Source organism: Equus przewalskii, chromosome 17 (genome assembly GCF_037783145.1).
Source record: "Equus przewalskii isolate Varuska chromosome 17, EquPr2, whole genome shotgun sequence".
NCBI classification, from domain to species: Eukaryota; Metazoa; Chordata; class Mammalia; order Perissodactyla; family Equidae; genus Equus; species Equus przewalskii.
In genome coordinates, this window is record NC_091847.1 from 46,119,057 (window position 1) to 46,141,339 (window position 22,283).

Here is a 22,283-nt window from a genome sequence, read left to right on the forward strand (position 1 = left end):
AATGCTTTCTCTCTGTTAAAATGTTACATTTGCCTTGAAGTCTTAACAAGGGATAGTAAAAAGTTACTCTTTATCTTCTACGTAATGTGTCTATTAGCAAAGGTTTTATATCTTTCCAGTATAATTATTTGTTTTTTATGTTGACTTTATCATATCCTCCATTATTAAAAAACTTTTTTCTTTGCTTTTGAACGTGCTATTTTCTTAAAATTGTGTTGCCTTCTTCTGTGTTTATCTTAAAATATTTTATTGTCCTTTTGATTAAATAGGTGATGGAATATTGTTACCCTGTCAACCATAATCCAATATTAATCCTGTTACAAATCTTCTCTGATAACTCCTGATTTTTGACTTCCAAGTTTCAATCCTAAATTTAGAAAAGAGAACGTAAAATTTTCACAATATCTTTCACAGCTAAAATTATCTTTGAAATTTCCCAGAGAGCTCCTGGAAAATCATAAATTTGTTTTTTGTCTTATAAAAAGGGAGATGCTAGAAATAATTAGGTTTGATTCATATGCTCCATATTTCTCACTTAGCTCAAAACTGTTGTCAAGTCCAATGAGACAAACAGCCTTCAGTGGTTAACATGAGAGAAATTGTCAAAACAGAAGAATTGTTCAACCTTTCCTAGGTTCCTATAGGTAAAATGCAGTTGACATAAACATTTTAGAGAGTGTGAATGTCGTATGAAGGATCCTGGGTTTTTGTCAATGCCCTTGCTATCTGTACAACATTTAACTCTGTAGGAGTGGAGATAACTTGTAGATTTTCTTTCTACAAAGATAAACATAATTTCCAAGTAATAGAACAAATAACCTCAAAGGTTATGATTTTTGGATCCTGTTGGGTATTAAATAATTTTATATTTCACCTGGAAATGTTAAACATTTCTTTCTTTATTATGTACACATATTCTCAAATACTTTTTTAACCAATCATAACTTCTTACAATTTCTCTCACTAATCAATGAGTTAAATAAAATTTTTGACATATGATTTTTTTCATATTTGTAGAAGAGTCATGGTTTTTGTTTTTTCTGAGGAAAATTAGGCCTGAGCTAACATCTGTTGCCAATCTCCCTCTATTTTATATGTGGGTCACTGCCACAGTATCGCTGATGAATGATGTAGGTCTGTGCCATGGATCCAAACCTGCAAATCTGGGCCACCAAAGTGGAGCATGCTGAACTTAACCACTGGGCCATTGGCCAACACCCATGGTTTCTTTTTAATATGCATTTTGTTTATTGTGGTAAAATACATGTAACATTTACCATTTTAACCATTTTATAGTGTACAATTCAGTAGTATTAAATACATTCAAAATGTTGTATAGCAATTCTAGTATCTAGTTCCAGAACTTTTTCATCACTCCAAATGGAAATCTTTTGAAAATCACACCATAACACAACAAATATTTATTGGGCATTTTGTTTTTGTTTTATTTTTATTTTTTTGGCCAGGGACTATTTTAGGTTCTGGGATACAGAAGTAAATAAAGTAAACAACCCCCCCCGCCCCCCCCCCATTCTCATGTGGTTTACATAGTAACAAAGGAGAGAAAAATGAAACAAGAGAATCAAGTCAAACATGTAGTGTTTTACATAGAGGTAAGTGTGAAGGAGAGGAATAATACATGGAAAAGGGATAAGAAGTATCAGAGTCAGGGAGGTTGCAATGAAAAAGCTTCACTGAGAAAGTGACATTTGAGGAAATATCAAAAAACAAAGCAAGGGAATAAGCCATGTTAATCACATTATTGGAGGTGAAAGAAACCTTCTAGTGAAAGGAAAAATGAAGGATAAAGGCCTGCAGTTCAAGGTTAATTGTTGTGCTTGAGGAACAGCAACAGATGGGCGTGAAAGGAATTGTCAAGGAGAAGAATAATAGCAGAAAATTTCAGAGTAGAAATGGGATACTAGATTAAAAACATAAATTAGCATAAGTCATTTGCTTTTAATCTGAATTAGGTGGAAAGTCATTGGGGGGTTTTAAGCATGGAAATGATATGATATGACTTATGCTTTGAAATAAATTGGAAGCTGTGTTGAAAAGAGACTTAGTGAGGCAAGGCCAGAAGAAGGCAGCCAATTAGAAAACCTTTTCAGTAATCTGGGTGAAAGATAATGCTGTCACAGTTACTTTGGCAGATAGAAGGTGGAGGATATTGGTCTCTTCTGGATACAAGTGGAGGGTGTATAGTCAAGAGGACTTACTGGGGGCTTAAGGTGTATTTGTGTTAGAAATAAAATACTTAAGGATATCTCCACATTATGTTATTTGAACAATTGAAAAAATGGAGTTGCCATACTGAGATGAAGAAGATTGTAAGAGCAGCAGGTTTGAGGGGAAAGTGAGAGCTCAGATTTGGAAATGTTAAGCTTAAGATGTTTGTTAGACATCCATCTGAAGTTATTAGGTAGCAAGATGAATATATGAGTTGAGAGTTCAGGGAACTGATCCGTGCTGGAGATATGCATTTGGGAGTTATCAAAATGTAGACACTATTTAATTCCATGAAATTTTATTAGATCATAAAGGCACAGAGAGTAGTTAAAATAGAATTGAGAATCAAAGACAGAACTCTGGGATGATTCAGTATTTAAAAGTCAGGGACATGAAGAGGAAACCCTGAAGAGGCTTGAGAAACCAGAGAGGCAAGAGCAAAACTGGACAAATGATGGAAGACTGAAACCTCTGTAAAGTCAGGGGCTGAAACCAAGCCAAGATGCGGAATTGTATTCTCTACCCCTGCACAGGAGATGAAGTAGGTTCTTCTACATACCTGAAGTTCAAATTGGAACTCTAGGTGGCATTCTCTCGGTTAGGGCAGAAGAAGCCCGTAACTGAGCCTGCGCTATGCAGGATGTAGGTTCTGGGATAGTCTATGCTGCTCCTCACTAATAATTTAAGGCCTGATTTGGATTTGTGCACTCCATGGAGCCTGATCTGAATCCATCAGTAAAGCTTCCAACAAGAACAGATGAATATGCTAGAAAACAATGTAAAATTAGCTATCTAACAAAAATAGCAAAGCTAATGAAAAAATCCATTGCCATGAGAAAGAATCTGCGTACCCTTGAGTGGAAAAATCATATCTGAGAAAAAACATTCAGATGACTAAAGTAATTTGAAGGAGTTTTACAATCAATTTGTTTAAAATCTTCAGAAAGCATCCATGAAATGGGCAAGAGATTGTGAAAGAACAGATGACTGTGAAAAAAAAACTAAGAATACTTTTTGGAAATTAACTAAGAACTTTAAAATAAAAAAAGTAACTTTAAAAATTAACTATTAACTTTAAAAACAATACATAAATTAAATAATAAAGTGGACATAACTGAAGAGTAAGTGAATTTGATAATAAAATTAGGTAAATTTCTATACTGCAACAAAAGATAGGACATATAAAAGAGAAATTAAGGTATTTAAGAAGGTGTAATATATATTTAAAAAAACTTTAAAGAATGAGGTAATAGAGACAATGAGGAGGTGGAGGTGATAAACAGATAATGACCAAGAATTTTCCAGTATTGAGCTTTCTCACTGTCTGCAAATTGACAAAACCCATTTTGTGGTAAGCAATATTAAGAATAAATCTACAATCACAATACAGTAGTAAAACTGCATAATATTAAGAAGGAAAAGTATTTAAAACATTCAAAGTGAAAATACAGCTTTCCTGTGCAGAAATGGCAATCATGTTAAAAGTCGGGTTTACCTCAGCAACAATTTATGTTAGAAGACAATGAAATAATATCTTCAAAGTGCTGAGGGAAAATATCTTTGAGCTTGGATTTCTATGTCCAAACTATATTTATGGTATTTCACATATGCACACAATAATAAAACAGCTTACCACCATCAAGACAGAATAAAATACGACTTCTTTTAGAAAGGAAACAAAGTGACAGCTGTTAGTATCATTCAAACATAGAATCACCTCTAAACGAAAAGAAAGCTATGATGTAAGTCACTAGGATCTAAGGCATTTTTGTTTGTCTGGGCACCATGCTGTGAAATACTTCCCTTCATTCCTAAGAGAAGCTGGGCATTCAAAATATTTACAACACAGGGATTTAAACAGAATCCTGTCTTCCCACTAGGCAAGTTAAAAGGAGTCTTAAGACAAAGAAATTTTTCTGTGTGATTGATTAAAGTAACAAATTTCCTGTGGGAGGTATTCTTTTTTTTTTTTTTCAATTTTTTTTATTGAATTATTGATAGGTTACAATCTTGTGAAATTTCAATTGTACATTAATGTTTGTCAGTCATGTTGCAGGTGCACTACTTCACCCTTTGTGCCCACCCCCCACCCCACCTTTCCCCTGGTATCCACTAAACTGTTCTTGGTCCATAATTTTAAATTCCTCATATGAGTAGAGTCATACACAGGTTATCTTTCTCTCACTGGCTTATTTCACTTAACATAATTCTCTCAAGGTCCATCCATGTTATTGCAAATGGAATGCTTTTGTTATGTTTTGCAGCTGAGTAGTATTCCATTGTATATATGTACCACATCTTTATCCATTCGTCTGTTGCTGAACACTTAGGTTGCTTCCACGTCTTGGCTATTGTAAACAGTGCTGCAATAAACATTGGGGTGCACAGGACTTTTGGGATTGCTGACTTCAAGCTCTTTGGATAAATACCCAGTAGTGGGATGGCTGGATCGTATGGTAGTTCTATTTTTAGTTTTTTGAGGAATCTCCATACTGTTTTCCATAGTGGCTGCACCAGTTTGCATTCCCACCAGCAATGTATGAGGGTTCCTTTTTCTCCGCAACCTCTCCAACATTTGTTGCTATTAGTTTTAGATATTTTTGTCATTCTAACGGGTGTAAGGTGATATCTTAGTGTAGTTTTGATTTGCATTTCCCTGATGATCAGCGATGATGAGCATCTTTTCATGTGCCTATTGGCCATCAGTATATCTTCTTTGGAGAAATGTCTGTTCATGTCTCCAGCCCATTTTTTGATTGGGTTGTTTGATGTTTTGTGGTTGAGTTGCGAGAGTTCTTTATATATTATGGATATTAAGCCTTTGTCAGATATATGACTTGCAAATATTTTTTCCCAGTTAGTGGGTTGTTTTTTTGTTTCAATCCTGTTTTCATTTGCCTTGAAGAAGCTCTTTAATCTGATGAAGTCCCATTTGTTTATTCTTTCTATTGTTTCCCTTCTCTGAGAAGGCATGGTGTCCGAAAAGATCCTTTTAATACTGATGTCAAAGAGTGTATTGCCTACGTTTTCTTCCAGAAGCCTTATGGTTTCAGGTCTCACCTTTAGGTCTTTAATCCATTTTGAGTTTATTTTGGTGAATGGTGAAAAAAGAATGGTCAATTTTCATTCTTTTACATGTGGCTTTCCAGTTTTCCCAGCACCATTTGTTGAAAAGACTTTCTTTTCTCCATTGAATGCCCTCAGCTCCTTTGTCAAAGATAAGCTGTCCATAGATGTGTGGTTTTATTTCTGGGTTTTCAATTCTGTTCCATTGATCTGTGCACCTGTTTTGGTACCAGTACCATGCTGTTTTGATTACTGTAGCTTTGTAGTATGTTTTGAAGTCAGGGATTGTGATGCCTCCCGTTTTGTTCTTTTTTCTCAGGATTGCTTTAGAAATTCGGGGTCTTTTGTTGCCCCATATGAATTTTAGGATTCTTTGTTCTAATTCTGTAAAGAATGTCACTGGGATTCTGATTGGGTTGCCGTTGAATCTGTAGATTGCTTTAGGTACAATGGACATTTTGACTATGTTTATTCTTCCAATCCATGTACATGGAATGTCTTTCCATCTCCTTATGTCGTCATCCAATTCTCTCAGAAAGGCCTTGTAATTTTCATTATATAGGTCCTTCACTTCCTTAGTTAAATTTACCCCAAGGTATTTTATTCTTTTTGTTGAGATTGTGAATGGTATTGTATTCTTGAGTTCTTTTTCTGTTGGTTCATTACTGGAGTATAGAAATGCTACTGATTTATGCAAATTGATTTTATACCCTGCAACTTTGCTGTAGTTGTTGATTACTTCTAACAGTTTTCCAATGGATTCTTTGGGGTTTTCTATATATAAGATCATGTCGTCTGCAAACAGCGAGAGTTTCACTTCTTCCCTCCCTATTTGGATTCCTTTTATTCCTTTTTCTTGCCTGATTGCTCTGGCCAGGACCTCCAGTACTATGTTAAATAAGAGTGGTGATAGAGGGCATCCTTGTCTCGTTCCTGTTTTCAGGGGGATGGGGTTCAGTTTTTGCCCATTGAGTATGATGTTGGCTATGGGTTTGTCGTATATGGCCTTTATTATGTTGAGGTAGTTTCCTTCTATGCCCATTTTGTTCCGAGTTTTTATCATAAATGGCTGTTGGATCTTGTCAAATGCCTTCTCTGCATCTATTGAGATGATCATGTGGTTTTTATTCCTCAGTTTGTTGATGTGGTGTATCACGTTGATTGATTTGCGGATGTTGAACCATCCTGTGGGAGGTATTCTTGCCATTTAATGTCCATGATAAGAACTCTCTACATTTTTTTATTAGTTATATAAACATAAATTTCTTTATTTGTTAATCATGAAATGTTTGGGAAAGTATGAGCAGTCACAATGTGTGGCTAGTTTTTAAGATTAATTGGTTCATTCATTAGGTTTATTGTAAATATTTCAGATTTAACTGAATTTCAAATTAAAGCCAAATACTGGAGTTTAAAATATATGTGTATTTAACAATGACAACAACAAAAAAACACATAGATACAGAGATCAGATTGGTGGTTACCAGAGGGGAAGGAGGAAGGGAGGAAGGTGAAAGGGGTGAGTAGGCACATGTGTATGTTGATGGATGGTGATTAGTCTTTGGGTGGTGAACATGATGTAATCTACACAGAAAATGAAGTATAATGATGTACACCTGAAATTTATATAATGTTATAAACCAATGTTACCTCAATAAAAAAAGTCAAATAAATAAATAATAAAATATTTGTGTACTGAAAATTTTAAAAATCAGAACTGTCCTTTTCAGCTCACATTATGAAGATTCCAATATGATTTCTATTATTTGGAGCAATAGCTCGGAATTTTTTGTTCTTTTGCAGAAGTTTAAAACAAACAAATAAAATGAACATGTTTCTGAAGTGTTTGTTCTTCAATCTCCCAGAAGACTGTCACTGATAAGATATTATACCAAGAAGAAAAATAACCCCAGGCAGAAGGAGTGGGATTCTAGAAACAAAGGTGAGCAAAATGTCATAAAACATATTGAAAAAAATTAAAGGACTCTAAAATAAAATAATGATGAATACATGCATACTTCACATGGTTTGGGATGGGAAGTGGGAGCTCAAAGAAAGGTTAAAGCTTCTTAAGGTCCTTTTCTTCCGGAAGAGGATTGATATGCTGATTTCCTTTAGAATGTGATACCAAAATGTTAATATAATATGGGTATTAGTTGTTATTGGTAACCGTTAAAAGAACAGAAAAAGGACACCTAACTTCTATACCTTTGTGCGTGTTTGAAATATATCTTAATAAAACATTTTTTAGTATATTGTTCATGTATATGTATATATATGTGTATGCTAAAGTATAAAATATTGTTAGGAAGCATACACACCAAACTCGTGAGAGTAGTTGTCTATGATGGGGGTACAATCAGAAGGAGATGGTATGCGGCTTAAGGAGAGTGCTTCCTTTTATACAGCAGAGCCTTAAGGCAGCCTGTTATTTTAGAAGGACAGGGTAAAATGCAATGAAATATCTCCTTTCCTCCCTATGAGTGATTTGGGGAAAGGAAAGAAGAGAAAGGGAGGAGAGAAAAAACCCACCAGATCTATGTTTCCTGAATTTTGATCTTCAGATTTCCATTGTTTGTTGTGTGTAGCATCTAGGAGTGTTAGATAAGTAAGGTCAGGGGTATTCTACTATTCCAGGTTAATCTTTCAGTTCCCAGGTAGACGACTCTCTCAAAAGTTGCCTAGACCACCTAGAATCATAGTCATGATAAAATGAACTTGGTAGATCTCAGCTGGGGCTGAAGCTGACGTTGATGTTTCTCTTTCCTAATTGGCTCTCAATCCCCATGTAGTGTGAATTGTGACTTTAGTGCAGTGGGGCTGCCATGACAAGTTAAGATACCTCCAAAGCTGAGGTTGGGGCAGAAGATAAGGCTGCTGGTGGGCACGTAAAATGAAGCAACCAATTTGAAAAACAGTTTGGCAGTTTTTTAAAAAGTTCAACAGGTAGCCATCATACCACCCAACCCAACCATTAGATATTTACTCTGAATAAATGAAAAATACAACTACAAAAATATTTATACTTGAGTATTCATAGCAATATTATTTGTAATAATAACTGAGGCTGAAAACAATCCAAATGTCCATTAATCAATGAATGGACAAACAAATTGTGATATACTTATATTTAACAAGAAAAAGGAACAAATTATTCATACATTCAACCACTTGAATGAGTCTCAAAATAATTATGAGGAATGAAAGACATCAGACAAAAAAGCGTGGATAGTATATTGTTCAATTTATATAAAATTCTAGAAATTGGAAACAAATTTAGAGTGACAGAAAGCAAATAAATATTTTCCTCGGGAGTAAGTGAGGAGATGTGATGAGGGTTGGATTATGAGAGGGTCAAAAGAAACTTTGAGGATAATAGAAATGTTTATTTTTTTCTTTTTCTTTTTTTTTAAAGACTGGCACCTGAGCTAACATCTGTTGCCAGTCTTCTCTTTTTTTTCCCTTCTTCTCCCCAAAGCAGCCCAGTATGTAGTTGTTTATTCTAGTTGTAGGTCCTTGTGACTCTGCTATGTGGGACACCACTGAACTGGCGAAACTCTGGGCCGCCAATTAGAGTGCAAGAACTTAACCACATGGCCATCGGGCCAGCCCAGAAATGTTTATTATTTTGATTTAAGTGATAGTTACTTATGTTTCTACAAATGTCACAACTTATGAAATTGTACAATTAAATATGTACAGTTTATTGTACATCAATTATATCTCAAGAAAACTGCAAAAAATGTTTAAAATGTGCCCAAACCCTCAACAAAAGGTAACTGAGGTTTTGCTCCACGTGGACTGTTGATATATGGAAATAGACTATAGTTGTAGCCCGCTATGAGAAAACATATTCCCTCTGTCCTTTAAAATAGGTCTTTTAGTTGGGTGAACATAGGTACCACACATACAGAACAGACATCACTATATGTATAATACTTATATTTTAAAGATAAAATAGGATAATTATGCTCATGACAAAAACCAGAAATAGATAAATCATATTCATCATATGTTAATGAGTGACAATCACCAGTGTTAATGAGTGTTTGAGGTGGCTACTCTTATCCAGTGCCAATGGTAGTAACTTACTAGAAAAAATTATGACAATGCTGATCACAATTCTAGAATTTTGCATGGCTGTTGACTGACATTTGAAATGAGACTCATGAAATAATTATGAATGTTCACTTTAATTACAATACACAATGTTCATTGTAGTTTTGTACATACTAGCAAAATGCTGAGGAAAACTCTATAAAATTAAATAGTAATTTATATGACATTTTTAATGTTACATATACAATGGGGTAATATGCAAGCAGAAAAAATAGAATTTTAGAAAATATATAGTATTTGTCCACTTGTAGGAATATCTTCTAACACTAGTGAACAGTATATGTATGGGGAGGACAGTCATAAGCACATCCATTGCTCAATTTTTTTCATCTTCACCTCCTGGGAAGTCTGTGAGGTAATCCTGGGGAGAAGTTTTGAGAAAGAATCCATATAAAAATAATTGTCATTTAAAACAAATTAAGCTGAAGCATACAAGGACTGGTTTTTATTGAACTATGTGAAAAAGTAAACCCAGAGTATAAGCTTCCTAAGTGGGAACAGCTACTACACCCGTGGGCTCTGCGTCAGGGCTGTGTCCTAATTTAGGGTAAGTCATCCCAGGAAAGCCAGTGATTCTGAGCTACACTAAAAGCAAGTGCTGAAGGAAAACCTACAAGAAGACCGCTAAAGCTAAGAAATAATCCAACAAAGTTTCAGGCTACAAGATCAACACACAAATATCAGTTGTTTCTATACCCCAGAAATGAACAATCCAAAAAGGTAATTAAGAAAGTAATTCCATTTATAAAAGCATTTAAATGAATAAAATACCTAGGAATAAATAACCAAGGGAATAAAAGACTTGCACACTGAAAACTACAAAACGTTGCTGAAAGAAATTAAAGGTGACCTTAAAATTAAGTGCAAAGATTCCTTCCATTTTAATTTCCTTTTCAAAATTGTTTTTCCTCTTCTACTTCTCATGCCTTGCTATACAGATTTTAGAATTAAAATCTAAATAAATTTTAGGACAATCATCAATATATTTTAAAAACCTTCCTAAGATTTTGATAGGAATGTCATTGAACCTATATATCACTTTGAGAAAAATTAATATATTTACCATTGAGTCTTTCTGTCCATGAACTCAGTATGTGCTCCATTTATTTAGATTTCTTTGATTTCTTTTATCAGTGTTTTGTAGTTTTCAGCCTACAATTTCTGTAGTGTTTTGCTAGATTTACACCAAAGTATTTCTTTATTTTTTGAGCACATATGAAAGATATTGCATATTTAATTTTGATATCCAAGTGTTCATTGTTAGTTTATAGAAATGCAAGTTTTTTTGCACTTATTTGTATCCTGTGATACGCCTGAACTCACCTTTTGGTTGCAGATTTTTTTTTTTTTTTGGTTTATTTCTTGGGATTTTCTATATAGACAGTTATGATATCTGCAAATAGGGACACTTTTATTTCTGGTCCATATACCTTTTTAAAAAAAAAAACAAACATTTCTTGCCTTATTGAGGTGGGTAGAACTAGTGCCATGTTGAATAAAAGTGTTGAGAATAGGCATCCTTGCCCTCTTATCAATTTTAGAGAGAAAGCATTTCAGTCTTTTACCATAAAGAATAATGTTATCTATAGACTTTTTGTGGATGTTCTTTATCAATTTGGGAAAGTGCTCTCTTATTCCTAGTTTTCTGAGAGTTTTTATCATGAATTGACATTGAATTTTACCAAATGTTTTTTCTGCATCAATTGTGATCATGTGATTTTTCTTCTTTAGCCTGTTATTATGATAGATTACAGTGCATGATTTTTGACTATTGAACTGCCTTTCATCCTCAGATTAAACCCTATTTGGTCATGGTATATAATTATTTTTCTATATGATCAATTTTATTTGCTAATGTTTTGTTGAGGATATTGCATTTATGTTCGTTAGAGATATTGGTCTGTAGTTTTAAAATTTTGCACTGTAGTTGTCTGGTTTTGGTATTAGGGTAATACTTGCATCATAAAATTGAGAAGTGTTCCTTGGCTTTTATATTTTGAAGAGACTATGCAGAATTGGGTTAATTGTTCTTTAAAACTTTGGTAGAATTCTCCAGTGAATTCATCTGGGCCTGTATAATTTTTGGGGGGGGGGAGTTAAAATTATAAATTGAGTTTGCTTAATAGCTATTGAGCTATTGAAATGATAAATTTCATCTTGGGTGAGTTGTGGTAGTTTGTGCTTTTTTTGAGGAATCAGTTCATTTCTTCTAAGTTGCCAAAATTATGTGTATGTAATTGTTCATAGTATTCCCTTAAAATGCTTTAGACGTCTGCAGCATCTATAGTGGTAGCATCTCTTTCGTTTCTAATACTGGTAATTTGTGATTTTTTTTTTGGTCATTCTTGGTAGATATTTGCCAATTTTCTTGATCTTTTTAAAGTGCCAGCTTTTGGTTCTATTAATTTTCTCTAATGTTTTTCTGTTTTCAATTGCATTGGCATGTTCTTATCTTAATGATTTACTTCCTTTCACTTAGTTTAGATTTATTTTGTTCTTTTTCTAGTTTATTGAGGTGAGAGCGTAGACTATTAATTTGATACTTTTCTTCTTTTCTAATATAAGCATTAGTATTATAACTTCCCCTCTCAGGACTGCTTTAGCTGTTTGTCATAAATTTTGATATGTTGTACTTTCATTTTTATTCAGTTCGATGTAATTTTATTTCCCTTGAGATGCCTTCTTTGATCCATTGACTTTTTAGAAGTGTATTGTTTAGTTTCCAAGTGCTTGGATATTTTCCTGTTATTTATGTCTATTTTTGTCCATTATGGTTGGAGGACACACTATGTATGACTTTGTTTTCAGATGGTTAACTGTGATATTTCTTGGCCTGAATTTCTTTGGATTTATCCTGTTTGAGTTTAGCTCAGCTTCTTGAATCTGTAGGTATATGTCATTGACAGATTTGGGAGGTTTTCAGCCATTATATAAACTCAGATATTTTTCAGTTTCACTCTCTCTTTTCCTTCTGGAACTCTGATGGTACAGATGTTAGCTCTCTTGTTATAGTGCCATGAGTCAGTGGGGCTTTGTTAATCTTTTTCCATTCGTTTTGCTCTCTGTTCGTATTTTGTAATGACTATTGTTCTATTTTCAAGTGCACTGGTTCTTTTGTCTGTTCCCTCCATTCTCCTGTTGAGCTTATCAGCTGAGCTTTTTATTTTGGTTATTGTATTTTTCAGTTCTAAAACTTACATTTGGTTCTTTTTATATGAAAGTGCCAGCACTCCGTTGGACCCCTGATTGATACCACCCTGCCTGGGAGGGGCAGACGTACCCCTTTACTGATCTACTTCCAGCCTCCACTGAAATGGGGTGTGGGACAGGAAGCTTTGTTAATGCTGGGTGGCAAAACTTCTGTGTCTGCAGTAGACCTCCTTTTACACCACGTCGAAGGAAAAGGAAGGCAGCCCCTGTAATGCTGGACGAGAGTGGAAGCTCACGTTCCCCACAGAGTCTCCACTGATATCACAGGAGTTCTTTGGGCGCTCGTTAGTGCTCATGGGGAGCTAAGCCTCCACCTTCTGATGCCTGTAATGGGGTTGGGGTACATGATTATAGTCTGGTGAGGGCAGAAGTCTGAGCTCCCTACCTGGCCTTTGTTGGCAAGATTAGAGCTGGGTCCTTTGCTGTGGTGTTTAGCTGGTATGGACAGGTTATTGCCTAAAAGTTTTCTGTCTTGCTCTTCTGCCCCTTTCGTGTTTTGTTTGTCTTTGTTTTTGGACTGCTCATGTTTTCATTTTCAGGTTTCTGACTTCTCTAACTCTGTGTTTGGGGTATATGAGGCAAAAAGAAAACCCAAGAAACTTATCATCGTGTCATTCCTCAGGTCCCAGGGTCCCTAAGCAGTCTGCCTTCTCCCCACCTTTCAGTGCCTTCCTATGTGTATTTTATACACAATTTCAGGATTTTAGTTGTACATAGAATGAGCACTAGGTAAAGGACTTCTACTCTGTCTTCCTGGGAGCAGAAGGGAAAATGCAATCCTATTTTAATATAACTGTTCTAAACAACTTATTATTTCTCTCCTTTATCTATGCTGTTTTTTCTGCCTGAGATCCAGACCCAGCCATGCCTCTCTGGCAAAGTGGCAAACTCCTCATCATTCTTCATGACAGAGCTCAAGAATTTCTATTTTGTTAAACATTCTCTAACCTCCATTTCTCTGAGTGCAGTCGCCTTTTCGACAGCTGCACCATATATATCACTATGTGAGCACACCACAGTTTACTTTAACTCCTTGTCAAAACCGCTGTCTTTCGTACTAGATTTTAAGTTCTTTTATGGAAGGGGTCATACCTTGTTCATACTGTATGCAAAAAAGGATAGTGCCTGACAACTCTATAGAAAGGCTGAATGTGTTTTAAATGAGTGAATGGATATAGGGATGAAGGAATAGCAGGTTTTAATGGGACTTAAACACTAGATATTACTTTAGGAACATAGAGTTGAAACAATGGATACAATACGTAAGTATGAGAAGGAAAAGACATGAATAACTAATAATTCAATTTCATTTTATTGCTAATAGGTAGCTTCCTGTGGGACACAAAATGAGATAAGGAGCAGAAAGATATCTTTTATGTGAAATAAAATGTAATAATCCTGATTTTTCTACTTCCGTACTAGTGTTACTACAAAATGATCCATTTACTTGGCATATTCACTTGAAGATCTCATTATCTCAATTAAACCCAGAATTTCAATTGGGAAAAGTTGATATGAGGTAGCATTAATTGCCTTGTATGTTAATGATGAGTTTTCATTTGCTTAAGAATTTTAAAACAGCGTGTGTCTATATTAATCATATATAGCTCTATTATGCATCTAGTAGAATAGCAATAGTAAAATATTAGACTAATATAATTTAACCAGCTGTTGGTGAATGACAACTTGTTCTGATTTTGGAGGAAATGGAGGGTTTCTTAAATGATAGATTTCTTTCAAGTTAGCCTTATTATCATTAATGAAATTAAAAGCTCAGGGCCCTCTGTTTTTATGAATCTACTAAATGATGCATCCAGGTTTGCACACCATTTAATTAGGCCACATTGTTTATGTTACTCCATTGAGTGGGATAAGCCTGAAATAGTTTTAATGAATATCTTAATGAAGTCTTTTTTATTTATATTTTTGTAAAAGTTTCATTGAGATAAAATTCACATACCATGCAATCTCCCATTTAAAGTGAACAATTCAGTGGTTTTTAGTATTTACAGAGCTGTGCAACCATCACCACAATCTAAGTTTAAAACATTTTTTTTAATTTATTTTATTTTTTGAGGAAGATTAGCCCTGAGCTAACATCTGCTGCTGATCCTCCCCTTTTTGTTGAGGAAGACTGGCCTTGAGCTAACATCCATGCCCATCTTCCTCTACTTTATATGTGGGACGCCCACCACAGCATGGCGTGCCAAGCGGTGCCACATCTGCACCCGGGATCCGAACTGGTGAACCCCTGGCAGGCGAAGCGGAACATGTGAACTTAACCTCTGTGCCACCAGGCCGGCCCCCATAAGTTTGAAACATTTTAATGCTCCCGAAAAGAAACCCCAGACCCATTGGCAATAATTCCCCATTCCACCCCGACCCAGACCTAGGCAACCACAAATCTTTCTATCTCTATAGATTTGCCTATTCTGGACAGTCATATGCATGGAATCATACGATATGTGGTCATTTGTGACTAACTTCTTTTAATTAGCATAATCTTTTCCAGATTCATCCAGGTTATAGCATGTATCAATACTTCATTACTTTTATTGCTGAATAATATTTCATTGTATGGATATATCACATTTTGTTTATCCATTCATCAGTTGATGGACATTTGGGTTGTTTCTACCTTTTAAGCATTAAGAATAATGCTGTTATGAACATTTGTGTGCAGGTTTTTTTGTGGATATAGATTTTCATTTCTCTTGGGTGTACACCTAGGAGTGAAATGCCAGGTTGTATTGTAACTTTATGTTTAACCTTTTGAGGAACTTCCAGACTATAGTCCAAAAGGCCTGCACCATTTTACATTCCCACCAACAGTGTATAAGTGTTCTAATTTCACCACTTCCTTGTCAACATTGTTATTATCTGGGTTTTTTTGATTATAGGCATCCTAACGGATGTGAAGTGGTATCTCATTATGGTTTTGATTTGCATTTCCTTGATGGCTAATTGTGGTAGGCTGAATAATGGTCCCCAAAAGAGATATATGTCCTAATGCCTAGACCTTGTGTAGATGTTGCTTTACCTGGCAAAAGGGACTTTACAGATGTAAGTTAAGATTCTTGAGATGGGGAAACTTTCCTGGGTTATCTGTGTAGGAGCAATGAAATTACAAGGGATCTTACATGAGAAAGCAAAAGGGTCAAAGTCAGCAAAAGAAGATGTGTCAACAAAACCAGAGGTTAAACTGATGCACTTGGAAGATGGATGAAGGGGCCGTGAACCAAGAAATGCAGGTGGGCCCAAGACGCTGGAAAGTCAAAAAAAAAAGATTTCTCTCATGAAGCCTCCAGAAGAAATGCAGCCCTGCCACCACCGTGATTTTAGACTTTTGACCTCTAGAACTTTAAGAGAGAAATTTGTTTTATAAGCCATTAAGTTTTTGGTAATTGGTTATAGCACTAATAGAAACCTAGTACAGATATTGGTACCTGGAAGTGAGGTGTTGTTGTAACAAATACCTAAACATGTGGAAGTGGCTTTGGAATTGGCCTTTGAGCAAAGGCTAGAAGGATTTTTGAAGAGTATGATAGAAAAAGCCCTTATAGCCTTGAACTATGGTAGCAGAATCATGCGTGTTAAGCGCTCTGTCAGTGAGGACTGAGAATAAAGTGAGAGCATGGCAGAGAGCCCATGTCGCTTAGAGAACACCTCAACCATCATAAACAGACTGTTGGTGGAAATACTGATGTTAGCACTGCTGGCGAGAGCATGTATAAGATAGTTGTTTAAAGTCCTTGACTCTTAAGTCCAGTGTCTCTGGGCTTATTGAAAGCTGTAGCAGTCCGTTTGCTTAGTGACTTTTACTGTTTTCACAAAGCTTGTATTCCTTGTGTTGTGGTCTCTGAAGTCTCTATTCTTAGCTTATGTTCAGCTAGTGCTTTGACAGAGATTTCCTTGAATGACAGGAGCTAAAACAAGAAAACAAAAAGCCCCCAGCTCTTCCAGTCTTTGCAGATTGGCTCTGTGCTGGGTACTCCGTCAGCACCTAGCCAGGTTTGCACTGAGCCCAGGGATCAGTTCAGGGTAAGAGCTTAGGGTTATCTCAGATGTTTCTGAGCATGCATCTTGCGCTGGGCATGCACATGGCTTTCTGAATTCCCCATATTATTGTGCTTCTGAATGACCTAATTTCCCAAAGAAACTCTGTCCCCTGCTTTTCCTCCCAGGCCCCAGGTGCTCTATTGTTTGTCTCCGCTGTAATCTTTTGCTGCAGTTTGGGTCCATTTTAGAATGTTTTTGAGCAATCCCCCCACTTTCCAGGCCTGAGTGAGCTCTGATTTAGGTGACACAGAGACTGGTGTCTTGTGTCAGTCCTTCAGATAGCCCCCTGACAGGTTAGAACAGATGTATGCAATAATTTGTCTGGTCTGCTTGCTCCCTCCACAATCAGGGACTAGGGTCCCACACTGGAAATGCAAGGCTTCCTTCTTCCAGACTGCTGCTGAGCCAGGGAGGGGTTAGGGCAAAGGAGGGTAAAACACCACAAAGTTTTCCTACCATTTTAAAGTTTCTTGATTTAGCATTTGCTTGGCTGCTGTAAAATCTTTGATCATTTTCAAGAGTTCTGACAAAGTTGCTTCTAATAGTTTCTGCTTCTTTTTTGGTCTCCTGAGGGACAGGAGCTTAGAGCTTCCTACTGCACTATTTTGCTAACATTACTCTTCACATTTTAGTTTATATTATCCTAATGATTAAGGATATTATTCTAGAAGTTTTTTTGTTTTATGTATTACATTTTTGTCTTATGATCCATTTGACTTACTTTTTATATGTGGTGCAAAGTATGGTTCAAAGTTTGATCTTTTGCATATGGATATCCTATTGTTCCAGCACCATTTGTTGAAAAGACCATCCTTTCTCTATTGAGTATTTGTGTGTCTGTTTCTGTACTCTATTCTCTTTCATTGACCTATTTGTCTCTCTTTATGCCAATACCACATTGTCTTGATTGCCATAACTTTATCATAAGACTTGAAATCAAGTAGTTTTAGTCATCAAATTCTCCTCTTACTTTTTTTAATAGATTTTATTTTTTAGATCAGTTTTAGGTTCACAGCAAAATTGAATGGAAGGTACAGAGATTTCCCATATGCACCGTGACCCAATACAAGCATAGCCTCCCGCATTAGCAACATCTCCTATAAGAGTGATACATTTATTACAGTTGATAAACCTACATTGACAGATCATTATCACCAAAAGTCCATAGTTTATATTAGGATTCACTCTTGGTGTTATACATTCTATGATTTTAGACAAATTTATAATGACATGTATCCAGTATCACAGAGTCATTTTACTGCCCTAAAAAATCTTCTCCTTTTTCAATGTTGCTTTGATTATTCTAGGTTATTTGCATTTTCATATTCATTTTAAAATTGGCTTGTAAATTTCTACAAAAATATCTGCTGGGATTTTGATTAGGATTATGTTTAATTTATAGGTCAATTTGGGGAGAATACATATCTTAATAATATTGAGTCTTTTTGACTCATGATGTGACATTCCTCTTCATTTACTTACGCTGTCCTTAATTTCTTCCCAGCAATGTTATGCAGATTTTGGTGTACAAGTCTGTACATCTTTTGTCAGATTGATTCCTGTGTTTCATATTTTTGATGCTGTTGAAAGTGGTATTGATTGCTAATTTTTTCTAAATTCACTTATTCTAGTAACTTTCTTGTAGATTCCATTTGATTTGCTACAAAAATGCTTAGGTCATCTGCACATAAAAGCATTTTTACTTCTTCATTTATAATTTTCTTTCTTTCTTTCTTTCTTTCTTTCTTCTTTCTTTCTTTTATTCTTTTGTTTTTTGGTCTTTGCAATAAGAATAAAAACAAATAAATAAAATAAATATTTTATTTTAACTGAATGGTCAAACCCAACTATATGCCTTATGAGAATCGAACACGGAAGAGTTACAATAGCCTTATTTTTGTTTGTTCAATATGACATTAACACTTCCATTTCAAGGTCTTTGTGTTTGCTATTACTTCTCCCTGGAATACTTTTTGCTCAAATATCTACATGACTTGCTGGATCATCACATTTATGTTTGTTTAATTGCTTCCTCACCTGACAGGCCATGTCTAACCACCCAATATGGAACATACTATTCTCTATTTATTTAACCCTGTTTGCTTCTTTTTGTTTTCTGCTTTTTCGTATTTACTCCCTGTCTTGGTTTATTTCTAGTTATTTTTTTACTATTTATCTGCCCCCAACTAGATTGTAGGTTGTGTGATAGTAGGGATGGTATTTTGTTTACTGCTGTATACCTAGTGCTTAGAATAATGCCTGGTATAGAGAGGGTGTTCAGTATATGTTATTGAATGATGATAATTTTTGAGTGAATAAATTAATTTTGCTTATAGTACTGGCCTGCAGATACTGAAGGGCTGACAAATGTCAAGCTGGCTATTGTGATTTCCTAAATAATGAGTAGATCTGTTGGATACTGTGTTTAGTGAACTAGCCAATAGAAGAATCAAAATCTACTTTAACATAGTAGGTTTTTGTGCTCCCACAAGTTACACTAAATTTAATCTTTGGTCCTAAATCATAGGACAACCTTTAGATCCATTCCTTACCACAGTGAATTATCTAAATTTTTGTATGAGTTTTTTTTCCTTTGCCCTTATGCTTGCAACCATGAACATGAACCAGTGATTGAAACAAGAATCATAAAATTGGTGAATATACTCAAGATAATAAACAAAATTTAGAAGAACCACAAACCATCCAGATATATGAAAAGATCTAGCCTCATGTATGAGACTGCTTGGACACAAAGAAACCAGATTTTTCTGGCTACGAATAATGAATCAGTAACAGCAACCCTAGAATCTTAGTATAAACACAGTTGCTACCTTATATATGGGTTTTATTGTTGTGAAATTTTACAAACAAGTCTAAATATTGCTGCCTTTTCTTTGGTAAAAACTAGAGCAATAATTTTACATAAACATTGCATTTGCAATATGCAACATTTCTGAAAGAACGTCTCAAAAATTTCTTGCGATTGGAAAGAGAAAATTCTTGGCTAGGAACAATACAATTTAAAGCAAAAATAAACAAAAGAAATTTTGCTTAATGCTTCCTTCAAAATAAGTTTCAAGAATCACCTTGGAGAGCTGAAGTTCATGTAATAAGAGAAAATTTAATGAAGCCTTTTTCTGTAATTACAGTTAAATCTCTTTAAAGGGAAAAAAATGTTACATCAACTAAAAATGTTTCCTTTATTTTCTATGACTTTTCACAGTAGATTCTGAAGCTTAGAGGTATTTATATGTCAAAACTAGGAGGACACTCCACATTAAACATTCCAATGTGATGTGAATTAAAGTGGATATAACATATAATAAGATTATTTTTCCTATTCAAAAAGTTGAATCTAGCTGCTTCTATACTCAGCCATCCAGAAAAAAGCAAAAAAGTGAAACTAAGCACGAATAAAAATAGAAAGAGCACACACAGTTTTGTCTCTTATTTTGAATGATTTTTTGTCCACATTTTCTCCTCATCTTCACTAATCTATTACCTTTTTTGTTGACAAGGACTTTGTCTTATTCTCATTTCTGGATACAAATCCCCAAGTGTCAGCTTTCTTATTCCTCACTACTAGAAGAGTATTTTGCATTTTAATATTTCAATAAACAGATAATTTTATTTTTAAATCCACAAATAGATTTCTGTGGTCCATAGAGTTGATGTATGATGAAGCCAATAAAAGACTGTCTCAGAATGAACAATATATCAATAGCCTCATGACAGCTAAATAGATTAACTCAAATTAATACCAAAATAGACCATGATATATTGGTTTTCCAATAGCACTTCATCTTCTTATAAACAGGAATTTCATTTTACAGTGAAGATAATATTTAGAAGCCTTTGAGTTCTCAAATTCGAGTGACTAATATAAATAAAATACGTGACACCTGGAAGAAAAAACAGAATCATATTACCTTTTTTGTGACAAAGGACCTGTTTAAGAGACATCAACATAAGTGGTAAAAAGCTATTAGAAATTTTCTTAAGCAGAAGTGATAAAATTTCTCTTTTCAAGCTTTGAGATATAAAAGTCTAAAGTTCAATTTTCAACAGAAAAAATTAATTTTTCACTTACTGGCATCAAGAATACGCACAATCTTGATATCTATCTGTGGTTAGAGGGAAAGCCTCTAGACAAAGGCAAGCTCTAGAGTAATTTAAAAGACCAGCTCTCTGATCTCCCAAATACTTGACAGGAAAAAAAATGGAGAGAAATACCTATTTGGAAAACCCTGTCATATTTAGAAAACTGACTTCCACTCCATCATTTTGATGCCTTGAGGAACAGTTAATATAAAACTGTTTTAAAACAATAAACTTGATGTTAACTGTTGGCTAAAATAACTAACAGCAAGCTCAATGTCTCTCACTCTTTTCCCCAGTAACTCTTTTGGCTCTGCCATTTGCCATGTGTTGGTTTCATCGTAAGGTTGTTACTAAGATCATGGAGTCAGTCCCAGGTTTCAGATCAATTCATATCAAGAAAAGAGAATGGACAAAAGATCATTTAAATAATTATTTCCAGAAGATAAAGGAATAATTGTATCATAGTTTCCCCGAAAATCTCTTCTCAGATCCCATTGGTCCAAATTGAGTCCCACGTCCTTTCTTTCTTTTTTTTTTTGGTGAGGAAGATTGGCCTTGAGCTACTATCTGTTGCCAGTCTTCCTCTTTTTTCTTGAGGAAGATTGTCCCTGAGCTAATATCTGTGCCAACCTTCCTCTATTTTGTATGTGGGTCGCTGCCACAGCATGACTTGATGAGGGATGTGTAGGTCCATGCTCAGGATCTGAACCCATGAACCCTGGGCTGCTGAAGCAGAGTGTGTGAACTTAACCACTATGCCACTGGGCTGGCCCCTACATGTCCTTTCTTAAACCAATCACTGACGAAGGAGGGTGGGGTTCCTATTAGTTCAATTGGCCCAATTTAGTAGTTGGAGGTAAGGTTGACTTCTGGCACACAGGGAACGGATGAAGAAAAAGCTGATACCTATATAAAAAAAAGGGAACTCTGCTACAGATGAGATGAAAGGGAGGAATGGGATAAAATTTCTGCTTTCAAGTTTTGAGATATTAAAGTCAAACACATGATAATGTATACTATAGTTATATATTTTTTAATGCTAATCTATAAAGAAAATACATCTTCATATTCCTGATGCAAATAGATCAATATATATTTTTTGAGAACTAAGCTTTATTGATAAAGTTTCAGCTTATATCTAATATTGAGTTTTGTAGTCAATAATTTTATTCTCATTAAAGAATCAGATTGTTATAAAGGTCACAAAATTTTCTATTATTCCAAACAAAAAAGAAAGATGGCAAAAACATAATTAAGCTAGCCTATAAAATAATTAATTGAAACTTAATATCTTATTTTGGGTTCTTCGTACATAATGAAGTTCCACACAGCCCCCCAAGATTAAGTGCATATCCACCCAGGTGCATTCCTAATTCAGATTCATTTAGCATTGAAGATTAAAGTTCTTCATCCTGCAGACTTTTCTCAGTTCCAAATCCATTAATAAATCAGAAGCCCATCCCTTCTAGCAAGTGAGATTTGGAATGTTAGATGAACGC

At 35.0% G+C, this 22,283-nt stretch overlaps 1 long non-coding RNA gene across 2 annotated transcripts in view; it reads left to right on the forward strand.

Moving 5' to 3' along the window:
• LOC139076808 (uncharacterized) overlaps nt 1-22,283 on the forward strand; it is a 148,461-nt gene that overhangs the window by 26,887 nt on the left and 99,291 nt on the right. For both annotated transcript variants that reach the window (XR_011528791.1, XR_011528792.1), the window contains exon 3: nt 7,099-7,237. This is a non-coding gene — a long non-coding RNA (uncharacterized lncRNA). The remainder of the gene's footprint in view (nt 1-7,098; nt 7,238-22,283) is intronic.